General features: G+C 33.8%; 1 protein-coding gene across 1 annotated transcript in view; it reads left to right on the forward strand.

Annotated features, from left to right (window-relative positions):
• Positions 1 to 16,057, forward strand: part of LOC150099398 (SWI/SNF-related matrix-associated actin-dependent regulator of chromatin subfamily A containing DEAD/H box 1B-like) — a 406,425-nt gene that overhangs the window by 214,653 nt on the left and 175,715 nt on the right. The window lies entirely within an intron of this gene.

The raw sequence follows: 16,057 nt of genomic DNA on the forward strand, positions 1-16,057 counted from the left end.
CGTGCTTTATTGCTGCAATAAAACACATGTTCTATAGCTACCTCTCCAATGAGGTAGCCATAGAAACAGGCCAACCCATAATAAAATTTTAAGACAGAAAAAGCGTCCCATGGTCGAGGATGTAAGATTACATATCTCAATTACTTTTATGATTATAATTTGTGGAATTTTTTTACTCTATTCTGGGGGGTTCCCTGTCTTCCCCCCTCTCAGGACATTATCGTATGATTGCATTTTTATCGATGTATAAAAGTTTGAGAGTGCATAGCGCATCAGCGCTCATCTTAATTGGTCCAATGCAATTAATTGCAGGATAACATTGAATACTTCTGCAGTGGGGGAACAATCGGTTTGTTTTAGGACTTATTAGAAAACAACAGTGAAGGAGAATGCTATATTTGGTTTGTATATTTGAAATACTTTGAGATAAAATATGTGAACCATCATTAATAAGACATGTTAGAATAGGAAATGAAAGGAAAGAATGGGAGTAGAAATAATTTCATTAATGCTAAACGAATTATTAATAATTAGCATTTGTGATAGGTGTGTCCTATAAGTTGCTGGTAGAGCGAATAGCAAACCAATAAAGTCTGGACATGAATAAGTGAATTTATGATGGCATAATTAAAAAAAAAATTTACAAGGAGACAGAGTATGGCAGGAATAAATATGGCTTGATGGAGCAGCCAATCATTTCGTAAAATTTGTTGCCCATGTTATGTGTATTTCTCTGATTTGTGTATATTTTGCTCCGTTTTCCAAGAATTTTCTTTTCTTTACTGAGACTCAGTGTACATAACATCCAATCATTATTGAAATTATCCACAATTTTGGGGGATATTTTTTTTTAAAATTTTTTTATAGTATCAGTGGTTCTGTCTTATCAATCTCACATATGCTGGTATTTTTTTTTTTTTTTTTTGATCAATGACATCTTATAATACACAGAATATTCATTTTTATTCAGGAATAGATATTTTTTACTGTCTGTTGTTTCCAAAGACTAGAATAAACATGTCTCTATACCGTTAAAAAAACTTTGCAACCTCAACAGATGCTATACTGCATAGTAAGAGAAACATTTTTCTCCTAACATCCACTTTCAAATTTTCAGTTTCCGAAAACGTGTAATACAGCCATTGGATTCAGAAAGCGCTCAACTTATGACAAGTGACAATGTTCAATTGGATTGGTTGACACAATAATCACTCACAGCCGCTAGGTGCTGAGTGAGCTCACATTGAAAGCTCACCCAGCCCCGTCTTCTGAGCAGTTTAAAAATACTAGAATGCTAAGAATTTGACCCGCTGCACCCTCTTTACATCTTTTCGAACGGCTCAAAGATGTATGCATTTTGAAAGCACACCCGCGCTATTAACGCGAATGTGACACAATGTTTACGTGTTGAAAGGTGCCTCTTCGTGAAGCACTGATGTGTCGTTATCCTTGTGAAGAGAGCAATGAAGCATTAATATATTGTGTTTAATTATAGGAATCACGCAAAGTCTGAAAAGAATTAGAGTAGTCGTTAATGAAACTAAATGCAAAAATATAATATCAGTGATACTCATATTTCGTGGATGAGCACTGCACACCTAGCACACCTGGAATATTCACCCCTGATATTTAGATATATTTATATATATATATCCTTGGCAATCTATTTTAGCAACATCTCAGATGATCATTCGCAATTACTGAGTCTCTCATTGACACACAGTACAGTTTTCAAACTGCACTGATCATCATGAAAAAGCACAAATTGGGTTCATTTTCAACAAATCTGACAAATGTATAAAAAATTATCACCTATCCTATGATGAACAATCAGATGTAGATCAATTATATAATGAATTGATCAAAGTGATCAACTATGCTAATGATAAATCTAAATACTATAAAACAAAAAATATAAATATAAAATACCATAATCAAAAAATAGTATATAAAAGATATACTATTTTTTGATTTAGATATACATGCCGGCCTGGTTAGCTGAGTGGATAGCATATCCGCTCTCCAGCCAAAAGGCTGTGCTTTCGAATCCTGCCATGGGCATGGATGTTTGTAATTGTCTGTGGAAATACCAGTGGTGGTCGGCGATAGATGGCGTTGGTGTAGTTGCAGTCAGTTGGTGATTGAATGGCAGAGATAGAGTTGAAGAGCAGGTGCCCTCCCTCCCTTGATGAGTCCTTGGACTCCCTGGAGGTGTCAAATAATAATAATAATAATATATGCAGTTTCTGGATCAGTGGTGACTTCAAACTGATAAGGATGAAAGAAAAACTTGAGTACAAGTCTAGAAAGAATCCATATAATCTATTCTATGAAAATGACTATAGATTTGTGAAAACCTTAAAGGAAAAGATAAAATGTGCAAAAGAAAACTTTCTCCTATCAGAATTCATCCACTGTGTGAATGAAAAGAATAAAGAATAAAAATTAGTTAATTCTCTAATGAGAGATAAGAAGCCTATGTACATTCCCAAATGACAGTAACGCTACAGCAAAATGAATCGCCAGTTTATCAGTTGTGGTAGTTCTGATTTAGATCCTGTGGACAGGATGGACTACGTAAGTAACGCTGTGTACCTATGCATAGCTGATGAGGAAGAAGTAAAGAGCATAAGAAAGGCTTAAAAAAAGGTAAAAAGAAGGCTGTGATCAAATTAATGTCATAAAACTGCAAATTTTAATTAAATGCCAGTTTTTAATAAACATAAATCAATTAAAAAGGGAAATTTATTGAACATTTAAAGGTTGCTTCATTAGCACCCCTTTGAAGTATCTCCACCTCTTTAAAGTGGAAGTAGTAACGAAATAAAAAATGATAAACTATTGAGATTTTAATTGAAAAGCACTTAACTATCTGAACATATCTTTTATTCCCTCAACTGTATAGTTTTAGAGCCAGTCTAAACACTGAAAAGCACTGTTGGTATTCATGGAATCAGTACACAATGGAATAAACAGTGGGAAATGTACTGCATCTGTTTATCTAATCATCTCCAAAGCACTTGAATGTGCCCATCACGATCTGCTCTTGCAGAAAATATAGATATGGTATTATATGGTATCAAAGACATACATAAATATACTTGGGCAGCAAGAGGATGGAAATCAATATTAGGTTACTTTATACTAAATGAAAAGACATCAAAATTTTCACTAGATGTTAGAGTTCACAGAGGATACGAAATAAACAGTGACCACTTCCTTGTTAAAATAAAATTAAGATTACCACCTAAATGGCTACAAGTAACAAGAACAGAAAGAAAAATTGAAACTTTTGTTTATAAAACTAGACTATTGAATGACACAAATGTACAATGGCTATATGAACAAAGAATTAACCAATATCTAGACAAAATAAAACAAAATGAAGAAATAGAAATAGAATGGCTTAATATAAAAACGATACTAAATGCAGCAGCAAATGAAAGCTTAGGAAAGACCAAAAAATTCAATATAAGGAAAAAACTGAAGATCTGGGATGATACAATGAAAGAAATAATCAAAAAGAAAAAAGAAGCCTATCACAAATGATTAAGCAGTAAAAGATTAGAAGATGAAATAGAATATAAAAGAATAAGAGTCATAGCTAAAAGAGAAGTCAGAAAAAGACATAGATAATCATGGAACAAATTTGTTTCTAATTTAGAACATGATTTATATAAAATAAGACCCAATGTATATAAAATTTTGAAACACTTAAATGCAGATACCAAAGAAAACATAAAATTAAACACTGAATTGAAATTAGAAGAATTTCTAAATTACTACACAGAATTGTGGATAGACAAATATTTTAAAAAAGATTTTAAAAAATATTCTACAAACAATTAACGAAAATGAAAACGAAATAACTAAAGAAGAATTAGAAATCAGCCTGAAAGAAACAAGAAATGGAAAATCACCTGGAGAAGACAAACTAGGTTCAGAACTATATAAATATGCAGGAACTAGATTCAAAGAAAGACTCTTATTATTTTTAAATAAAATTTATTCAACTGGTATCACCCCAATAGAATGGAAAAAAGCAATTGTGATTCCTATCTTTAAAAAAGGTAATAGAGATGACTCTAAAAACTATAGAGGTATCAGTATACTAAATTCCTGTTACAAAATATATAGCAGAATCTTAAATAGCAAAGTAATGAAATATTCCGAAAACTTTATTTTAGAATTACAGAATGGATTTAGGAAAGGACGATCATGTATAGACCTGGCCTTTTGCCAGGTCTATACATATTGCATTTATTGACTTTGAAAAAGCATTTGACAAAGCTAAAAGAAACATATTATTTAACATATTAAAAGAAAGACAAATACCAAATAATATCCTTAAAGCTGTCACAAGTATACATGAAAATAATCAAATACAAATAAGATTAAATCACGAGCTATCATATACGAGAGAGATAAACCAAGGGGTCCGACAGGGATGTCCCCACTCAGCAACTCTTTTTAATATCTACTTAAATGGAATAAAAATTTACATCAAGGAATTAAACTTTCTTCTACAGTAAACTTAAACACTCTCCTCTTTGTCGACGACCAAATAATAATTACAAATTCTGAAGATAAACTGCAGAAAGCTATTTTAGATCTAAATGAGATATCCAAAGATTATGGTATGATAATATCAACAGAAAAATCAAAAACTATTGGCCTTTAAAGGACAAGATCCAGCAAGAACAAAAATAGTAATGGATAACAAGATCTTAGAATAGGTGAATTCATTTAATTACCTAGGATGTATGATCACATATGAAAATGAAAAAAGATATAAACATAAAAATTGCAAAATATTTAAAAATAACAGGTGTAATTAACTCTATATTTAAACCAAACCTAGTTCAAAAACAAACCAGACTAAAAGTATACAATGCATTAGCCCCACCAGTCTTAATGTATGGAAGCGAAATCTGGACAATAAAACAAAAAGACAAACAAAGATTAACAACAGCAGAAATGAAGTTTATGAGAAAAACTGCAAAGTATACCCTATTTGATCACAAAAGAAACGAAGAAATTATGAAAGAATTAAACCAGTAATAGAAAAATTTAAAAAATATAAACATAAATGGATGGAACACGTTCAAAGAATGAAAACAGAAAGATTACCAAAACAAGCCTTAAAGTACAAGCCATTAGGAAAAAGAAAACCAGGACGTCCTTTTAAACGATTCAACGATGACTTCTAAGGCTGGAACAGGCCATGCTAGGCCTAAATCCTTGATATGCATGATGATGATCATCAGAGATGTTGCAAATACTTGGGGTAAATCATATTTAACTAATAGGAAACAGTTCATTGACTTTGGAAAACATAACGGTGAAATACAAAATATAAAACATGGCATACCACTTGGAGCAGTATTAAGCCCTGTACTGTTTTAATATATGTAAATGATGTGCGGCTGCAACTTATTTGACAAAATACTGATTGTCCTTTGCTAATGACACTGTTTTGATTTACATTTCCTAAAAAAGTAGAAGCTATGTCTAACCAATGCATAAGCTTATCTACAAGAACTATATACCATCCTTGATATTTTACCATTACAGAAACTTTATCTTTAACTGCTGTTTACTGTATATTAGGAACATTAATGCAGCAATATTGACAACGTTAATATTGCTGCATTAGAAGACCACATAAATCAGGATATGAAAAATAAAGGTTTAATAATAATGGCTTCAAAATAAATTTAGATGAGACAAAACATAGGTACTTCAAATTAACAAATAAGCTAGATTGCCATCAATAACTAGAATGCATGATTTAAATTGCAGTGGCAAGCATGTCGCTGCTGATTAATTAAAAAAATAAAAATAAAACACCTGGATAAGATACTTCAGTCTGAATATGGACAGCAACTTAGTGGAATTCCCATGTTACATTTTTGGCAAACAAAATAAGATATATCATCAACAAATTCTATTATGTTTAAAAATTTGTCAGTATGTCATGCCTGAGATGCCTTATACTACTGGTAAATTCCTCTCTCCAGTATGGCATCACTTGCTGGGATGGAGATTATTATAATAATCTACTGCCCCTGATAAGTATCTGAAACAAAATAAGAGCAGTGCTCACTTTGGATGACACTGTTTTGATTTACAACAAAGCTAATAATGCATATCCAGCATTATACTCTGCTGAAGAACTATATACCCTGCCATCCTTTGGGAAGCATGCATTCTAAGATCGTCAGCCCAGCGGCCAAGACAACACAATTTAGCCTCTAGAGCAGGGATGGCCAACCTATGGTGCATGTGCCAGAAGTGGCACATTTAATCCCAATGATAATAAAAAAGTAAGCCTATTTATGCAAAAAGTATTAATCAAAAACCGATTTATAGAAAAAAAGTTAAAACGTAGTAATTATTTTTAGCAATTTTATTGTTTTGCGCACATCTTTCATGCATTCATTGGTTTGATCCTGAGGTGCCAAGCGTTAGCAAAATCGGGTGTCGCAGGTTTTGCAAGCGATACTTGTGGGCTACAGAGTTGTGCTCTGTTTGTTCTTTGTGAACATTTGCAGTTTTTTTGAAAGTTAAGCCTTTTTTTTTTACATTCAGTTACCCATCACAGTGCAAAAGAAAACAAGCAAGAAAAAAAAAAAAAAACAGAAGGCGATAGTAAGTGTGAATTCAGTGAACGATGGAAAAATGAGTTCTTGTTTATAGCTAATCCGCCAGGAAAACCGTTGTACATTATTCGTGAAAATACTTTCTCACATAATAAAAGACATGATCTTAATAGACAAACAACATCAGACTGAAATGCGAGGAGAACTGAAGTGCTTGGGGTCTGAGTAACAGATAGAATCTCGTTTTTATATTAAATCAATATATCACCTCTACATTAACATATTTTTCCTGGTAGTTTTTAAGGGTACAAGAGTTGTACAACGCATCTGAATTCGCAAGTGAAAAAATTGGCGCATGGAATGTAAAAAGTTGGCCACCCCTGCTCTAGAGGGTACTGTTTAGGACTCTTTCCTGACTTCTGTTGCCTTTCGTCTGCCTCATTTGCTTAGTGTCAGTGCCTGCGTGCACGTATCCTTGTTTTGTGATCCCTGAAGATGGTAATATAACATTGTCAAAATATAGATAGTTATTAAAATTTTTATAATTAATAATCTAGTTTACATTGTCATTTCCTAAAAAATTAGAAGCTATGTCTAACCAACGCATAAGCTTATCTACAAGAACTATATACAAGTTTTAAAAGAGGTAAACCGTGAGCAGACATATCGGTACACAATAAATAATGGAAAAAACTCACATAGAAAGATTATTTATTAGTATAATTTTCGCCTGTGTGTCACAGGCATCTTCAGTACATTAAGCTCAAAATTAAACACTAACTGACAATTCCAAAAAGCGCCACCTAAGTAGCTGGTGTAAGATAACTAAAAAGGTCAATAACTTTCCTAAAAAAAAAAATAAATAAAAAATAAAAAATAAAAAAAAAAATTAAAAAAAATTAATACAATAAAAAGTTAGGAAAGATTAGCTGATTTGTAAAGTACTATCTCCCATAAAGGGGATAGACGTAAGCCGTAGGATCTGTTTAAGTTAGGAGAATGAAGTAGAGTTTCACATGCTTCTTTATAAAGGCGCTTCATGAGAAACTGACTTTTGTGAAGAACTCTTGTCTTTCTCCAATGAACTCTGTGTCTAGTGAAGATGGCATGTTCAGAAAGTCCAGACTTTTCAGGTTTAAAGTATTCAATATAAGATTGGTGTTCTTCTAGCCGAATAGAGGCAGATCTTCCCGTTTGTCCGAAATAAGATAATCCACAAGAGCACGGAATCTGGTAGACACCTGGATGATTAAGATGTGGAAGCTTGTCCTTAGGAGAAGTGAGAAAGGTGGAGATTTTTCTAAACGGTCGAAAGGCAACAAAAATATTCAGTGGTTTTAAAACTTTTGCTATACGTTCACTGATGCCTTGTACATAAGAGATAGTAATGCGCATTGTTTCCTCTGTGTTTGAAGAGGAAGACATATTAAAACTACTCAAAGTTCTTTTAATGAAGCAATTCTTATAGGATCAAGTTTACCCTAGAAGTAGAATCAAATAAGCAGTTAGCCTTTTTAGATCTTCTAATTCTTCGCCAACCAGATGGTAACCTACATTTCTCAGTTTATAGAAAGAAGACTCATACAGGCCATTATATCCATGCGGAATCTCCACCATCCCAGTCAAAAGGCAGGAACTATTAAAACACTGGTTCATCGGGCCCACTCCTTTTGTTCTACAGACGATCTTTTACAGAAAGAACTACAATATATAACTTCTTCCTTTCTATCTAATGGTTATAAGAATTGCTTCATTAAAAGAACTTTGAGTAGTTTTAATATGTCTTCCTCTTCAAACACAGAGGAAACAATGCACATTACTATCCCTTATGTACAAGGCATCAGTGAACGTATAGCAAAAGTTTTAAAACCACTGAATATTTTTGTTGCCTTTCGACCGTTTAGAAAAATCTCCACCTTTCTCACTTCTCCTAAGGACAAGCTTCCACATCTTAATCATCCAGGTGTCTACCAGATTCCGTGCTCTTGTGGATTATCTTATTTCGGACAAACGGGAAGATCTGCCTCTATTCGGCTAGAAGAACACCAATCTTATATTGAATACTTTAAACCTGAAAAGTCTGGACTTTCTGAACATGCCATCTTCACTAGACACAGAGTTCATTGGAGAAAGACAAGAGTTCTTCACAAAAGTCAGTTTCTCATGAAGCGCCTTTATAAAGAAGCATGTGAAACTCTACTTCATTCTCCTAACTTAAACAGATCCTACGGCTTACGTCTATCCCCTTTATGGGAGATAGTACTTTACAAATCAGCTAATCTTTCCTAACTTTTTATTGTTTTAATTTTTTTTTAAATTTTTAAAATTTTTTATTTTTTATTTTTTATTTTTATAAAAAAAAAAAAAAATCAGCCAACGCCTTTTTATTCCCGTATACGGGAGTAGGCGAGGCCATTTAGCCCTATCTAACTTTTGGAGACTGAGTGGGCAGTTCAATCTCCACTGGTACCAATCAGAGATAGATGACCCAAGGCTATCACTAATTAAGCGGTACACAGTGAAGAGAGACGGCTCAAATGTGCCGCCATCTCGTGGTCCCTAACCTTAACACAATATATTTAATGTCTGAAATAATGTGGGTTCTACGGTCGATTTTCTTGAGTTTACAGGACGAAAAACCCGAGTTTCCGGGAGGAAAAACCTGCTTGCCCGTGCCAGAGATCGACTAACTCGGGAACTGGTTGAAAAAAGGCTTAGAAAAATTTCCTCTAGTCGCCGACTAGACTCGAAACCAAGACTTCCTTCGTGCAGCCAAGCGCAGTGGTGTGCAAACGCCACATCCACTGAGCTACACAAGCTCTAAAATTTATTTTATTTATTTATTTATTTTTTTTTTTTTTAGGAAAGTTATTGACCTTTTTAGTTATCTTACACCAGCTACTTAGGTGGCGCTTTTTGGAATTGTCAGTGTTTAATTTTGAGCTTAATGTACTGAAGATGCCTGTGACACACAGGCGAAAATTATACTAATAAATAATCTTTCTACGTGAGTTTTTTCCGTTAAGAACTGTATACCATCCTTGATATTTTACCATTACAGAAACTTCATCTTTAACTGCTGTTTACTATACATCAGGAACATTAAAAATTTTCTCATAATATAATGTGGATTATAATCTGCACTGTGGGAGAAACTTGGTAGTACTGAAAGCCAAAGCGAGATATTCCACAAATCTTTTCAACATATAGCACAAACAGCTAAAAAAATTACCTGATGATATAAAATCTGTTTCTTCTCATTACATATTTAAAAAAAAAATTGAGGAATTATATCATGAAATTAAATGACACTGAAGTATATTTCAAATACACAAAATAAAATCTTTAACAGATGAAACATTAAATATGTCCTAAAAATTGTACATAATCCGATGTATAAATTGTGTATAATCCAATTATGTATCTAATAATTTATGTAATCTAATAATCATATACCTATAGGCAAGTAAAATCTTACACTGCGCACGTATCCTCAATGCATATGTTTTTTTTTTTTTTTTTTGTTTTTTTTTTTCATAGTAAATTTTGTCTTATTTTGTGTCACCCTATATTGTAAATTTTGCCATATTTATATCATCCCATATTATTTGTCTCGTGTATCGAATCTGTTATATATGTGCTCTGTATTCGTGCTAGCAAGACATACTGTAATTATATACAGTGGAACCTCGGTTGTTGAACGCCTCTGTTCTCGAACAATTCGGTTCCCGAACATATTTTCCGAACAGAATTTCGGTTGCTGAGCTGTAAGGTGGGAAAGCGTCAGTTACGCAGCAGCCTTCGTTCAGTGCAGACACCTGCTCGAATTTGCAGTGAGTTTTCTTAATTTTCTTCTTTTTCTTTTTTTTTTTCCATAAATTATTATTAATTAAGCCACCATGGGGCCACAGAAAAATAGTGATAGCAGCAAAGCGAAAAGAAAAGTTGTTAAAACCACGATAAAGATGAAAAAATAAATCGCATCCAGACATGAAAATGGGTTTGTGTCTCGGATCTTGCTATGCAGTTCGGTATGGCGAAATCAACAATCTGTACAATACTCAAAAATAAAGAGGCGATCAATTTTTGTCTATATTTTATATATTAAAACAAAAAGAATATTATGTTTATTCTTTTTATGTAAGATTTTATGCATTTTCATTATGTTTGTATACGATCTTATGCATGAAGTACTGTTGTAAAGGTTTAAATAAATAATCATCTTTGGTTCGAGAACGGATTAATTAATTTTACATTAATTCTTATGGGAAAATGGTTTCAGTTTTCGAACAATTCAGTTTCCGAACTGCCTTCGGGAACGAATTAAGTTCGACAACTGAGGTTCCACTGTATTAGTATTTTATCTTGTATTATACTATATTTCATCTGTACTATGTATTAACATAAATTCAAACTGAGTTCAAGTTTGTGCTTAATATTTTTGATTTGACATCTTGTAGGATTAGTGCTTTACTCCCAAGTACATACTTGTTGCTAATAGGTGGGTATCTGATTTCAATTAGTTTTAACTTGGGGGGGGGGAGAATTATTCATTTGCCTTGGAAAATCAGTCAAGTTGATGCTTTCTAAAAGAAAACTCATGGTAATGCAGATATGATAAAGCAACTCACTAGATTTAATTATGAATGAAACATAACTGCATCTTTATTATTGTAATTGTCATAATTATTTTGATCATAATCGCATGTTATTGTTGTAATCATAATAGTATCATTAGCAGGGTTACTAAATATCACAGTTGCAAATGGAGGAAAATTTCTGTAGTAAATGTTAACAAAGGAGGTAGATTTCTGAGTGCTGCCGCAGAAATCAACCGAATCTGAATAAATATGGTTTGCATAAAACTTCCCAAAATTTGGGAAACATTAATTATCTGAGATCCCATGTTACATCCTAGGCCACCTGCAAACACCCATAGAGGGTGCACCACCTAGATAGGAGTTTAGTCACACACTTGTTTCACTTAGTATTGTATTATATTTGAGTGCATTGTAACAAAAATTATTTGCAATCCCTGAAGATGTCTCAGTGACTGAGATGAAATATTGGAAGCATTAAAATTAGTTTTAATCCTTTCCCAGTGCTGAAAATATTCTATTAAACTTCCAACATGATGTACTCACAGCACTTAAGCCTCAACACATGGAAACTTTCATAGTTTCTACAAACATTCGGCTTTGAAATAATGTTGGATCTAATATCCACTTTGCCTATGTAATTTTACATCGTTGAAATGAAGCCTTATGGCTATTTCTTTTAGCAATAAAGAATTTATAAGTTTTAAATTGCATGCCATTCTGAGTAACATGGTGAAATCTTGCGACATCCTACCAGGGACGTGAATCACTCCTTTGTCTAGTATATCCATGCTGTACTGTATGAGTTGTGGCTATTAAATAATGAGACAAGGTGTGCTGTGAATCGTGTACTCGTAGCAGTGGGATGTGCTTGTGCCGTGAATGACCTTGAAGGCTCTAGAAGCAGTTGAGATAAGCATTGTTTGCTGTCACTTGTAGTTAATCTGCAGGCAGTTATAAAAGAAACAAATGGGAAGTTGCTTTGCTGGAATAATGTCTAACGTTAAACTCGAGCAGCGCATTCATCTCAAATTCAAATTGAAGAAATCGCCAACCGTGTGTTTGAAACTGCTGCAGAAGGTGTACAGTGATAATGTAATGTCACGTGTGCTAATGTTTGGATGGCACAAACGCTTTGCTGAAGGTCAAGAAAACGTTGAAGAAAGAATGACCGGGTCGCCCTGTAACAGCAGTGACCGAACAAAATGTTGCGAAAATTAATGAAATTGTCTTCAACGATTACCAATTAAGCATTCGAATGATAGCAGACATGGTGCACATTCATAAGGAGACTGTACGACAAATTTTGCATGAGCAATTGAACATGAAGAAAGTCTGCACCAAAATGGTTCCCAAAAACTTGTGTCAGTAGCAGAAAGACGTCTGGAAACAAATTTGCACTGACCTCATGGAGTGACTGACAGCAGAGCCGGACTTGCAGGAAAAAATCACCACATGTGATGAGATGTGGATTTTCCAGTATGATCCAGAAACAAAGAGACAATCGATGCACTGGAAAACTCCCACGTCACCGAGAATGAATAAAGCAAGAATGAGCAAGTCAAAACTGAAGGCAATACTGATTGGTTTTTTTATATATATATATCAATGGTGTGGTAAGGGTACCAGAGGGTCAGACAGTTAACCAACATTATTACCTTGAGATTCTGGCCAAGCTGAGAGAACGAGTGAGGAAGAAGAGACCCAATCTGTGGACGAACAACGCTTGGATTTTCTATCAGAAGAACTCTCCAACCCACAGTGCACTGTCTGTAAAGCAGTTTCTGGCTGATAAGAAGATCCCAGTGTTGGACCATTCACCTTACTCGCTGGACTTAGTCCATGCGACTTTTACCTTTTTCCATAGTTGAAATCCTCATTGAAAGGCACCCATTTTCAGTCAGTGGGTGAGGTAAAGGAGAAAACGGCAGCTCTACTGAAGCAGATAACACCTGTTGACTTGCAGCACTGCTTCCAATAACAGAAAATTCGTATGCAAATGTATAGATAGAGGAGGGGAGTATGTTGAAGGGATAATGATTAAGTTGCACAATTGTAATCATAAACCACATTTTTGCAACCAGTCTCGTTATTTAATAGTCACACCTCATATATGCTATCCACCTGTTAGTCATTTAGTAGCTGTCCAAAAATATTAAATGGGAAATTTAAGAAATAAAAATTCATAAATTTTAAATTGTGTGCCATTCTGAGTAGTTCTCAGTTATAAGATCGACTGTTGTGGTATTGCAACACTTGTGTTGAAGTAACCCTTATTTTATTTAATAATGTCCCCAAAGAGCAAGAGTAGTGATGCTGGCAATTCGGATATGCCAAAGAGAAGCTGTAAAGTGCTTCCTTTTAAGTGAAAAGGTGAAAGTCCTCGACTTCATATTATAATAAATAATAATAATAAACATATGCTGAGGTTTCTAAGATTCCATTCGCAATCAGATAACTTTTATTACAGTATGTTGTTATAATTGTTCTATTTTATTATTAGTTATTGTTGTTAATCCCTTACTGTGCCTAATTTATAAATTAAACTTTATTATAGGTATGTACGTATATGAAAAAACATGGTATGTATATAGAGTTAGGTGCTATCTGCGGTTTCAGTTATCCATGGGTGGTCTTGGAACATATCCCCTGTGAATAAGGGGAGGCTACTGTAAAATGTATATTTAATTCTGTACTCTTACCCTAACTTTACATAACAAAACAAACTGAGCTGTTAACATATTAATGAGAGTTGCTGTTTAAATTTTTTTATTTTTATAAAATCATATTTTTCTGATGTACTAACTCTCTTAAGTAATTGCTTATTACTTGCAATTTCTTCATAAAATTGCAAACAGGTTCCATTGCAAAAGTCGAATTTTACCATTACCAAACTTATTATAGTTTCAGTCAACATTGTTTTCTTTGTCGACTGTTGTGATTCCATTAAACTAAATATTCTCTCTCTCTCACTCAGTGGTGGCAATGTGAGCTGGAATTGCAGACATATATTGACAAATTTTAAGGAATTCTGAATGTTGTTCTGGATTGCCTATTGCTTGAAAATACCCAAACTATTTCTCATTTACTGATTGTTCATTTAAATTAGAATTCTGCTGCAAATAATTTTTTAAATTACCATATTGATTCACACACTTTGAATCGTCAGTTGTTATTTTCCTTTCATTGTATTCAATAGTTTTCACAATATCCTCCTAAAGAGGGATTTTTGAAAGTGACATCCAATTAAAAACTTTGAATGGCAAAAATTGAACAGTCCACAAATTTAAATAGTCCAATCCAGTTTGGTACATGATCAAACAGTTTCTTTTTAAATTTTCTCTCTCTCTCTCCAATTCAACATATTTATTGAAAATATTATTCACTGTCAGTGGGAGAAACTTTGTTTCTAATCTAACTTATAAAATATCAGCAACTTTTTCCAAAATAGACATTGTCTCTTTAACACAATTAGACTCGCGCATGCCCATCGGCATTTCATTGAACAGACACTGTGTTCCACTTCATACAAAACTGAAGATTCTAAACTGTAAAAGTAGGATATTTGCTGTTTTTGTTCAAAGGTTGGAGGACTGAAGATCAAATTGTAGGACATGTCCCTCTAAACTAGGATGTTTGGTAATCCTAATCATGAGTAGCATGCAGTTACTGAAAAGTAATTTCTGTGGGAAGACAAGAATTGGGTGTTGTTATAAGCTCAGTTAAACTCAGTAAATATTAATAAATTTATTAGATGTAAGCAACACACATTTTGCACTAAAATTAACATTTAAAAATATCAGACCATGTACTGAGGATGAGAATTTCCCAAAGTTTAGACCATCATTCTGATTTAAATTACTGCTTTAAAGTTTGAGATTAGAGGCTAAAGCGCGAAGAAATCTCAGCAAGGTTGGGGCTTCCAATAACAGCGATCTTTTGCATCATTCACAAGAAGCTTCACATGACGATGGTGGATGGCCCGACTTCTCTCTCTTCAATTAAGGAGCATCTTGAGACCTGTTCCCGCAAGTTTTAGAGCTTTGCCAAGGGAATCAGAGAGAAGTACTGAAATCCATTGTCAACAGGGATGAAACCATGATCATTTATTATGATCCTCCTTCCAAAAGGGAATCCATGGAGCAGTACAAACCAGGCAAAGCACTACCAAGAAAAGCCAAGGTCACTCAGTCCATCAAGAAGATCATGGCAATCAAGAGAATTCCCTGGCAATTCCAAAAAAAGATTGCAGGGAATTCTATTGATTGACTTCAAGGAAAGGAATACTTTTCGTGAATGCAGAATATTATGCTTCACTGCTGAACTGCACAATGCCATAAAGGAGAAGAGACATTGTGCAGGAGATTGAACACCCACCCTACAGCCCAGATCTAGCACCCAGTGACTACTCCCTCTTCTCAGAACTGAAGAAAGACCTTCGAGGAAGAAAATTTGCAGATGACAATGGGGTGAAAGATGCAGTTTTAGGCTATTTTGCAGACAAAAGTATAGACTATTTTTTGAAGAGCATAGAAATGTTAATTCAAAGATGTGAAAAGTGTGAGTAGAGGGAGATTATGTTGAAAAGTGACACGGTTGTTTTCTTTCAGGCTGGAAACTTATGGAACCTCCTTTGTATCTGTTGTATACTTTCAATAAATTGACTTAGATTTATTGGTTGCTTTTAATCTTTTGTCCTATGCTCATTCTTTTAAAAATGTGCATTTTAAGCCTTGGTCTAAGGATTTGTGAAGATCTCTTTTATCAAACTTGAACCTTCAAGTGGTTCTTGGAAGTAAGACTAGATTTCATATGATCAGTTAAGAATTCCCATTTTTTATAAACACGAATCCCACC

This window comes from Typopeltis vanoorti, chromosome 14 (genome assembly GCF_054136105.1).
Source record: "Typopeltis vanoorti isolate ZY-2024b chromosome 14, IOZ_Tvanoo_1.0, whole genome shotgun sequence".
Taxonomy (NCBI): Eukaryota; Metazoa; Arthropoda; class Arachnida; order Uropygi; family Thelyphonidae; genus Typopeltis; species Typopeltis vanoorti.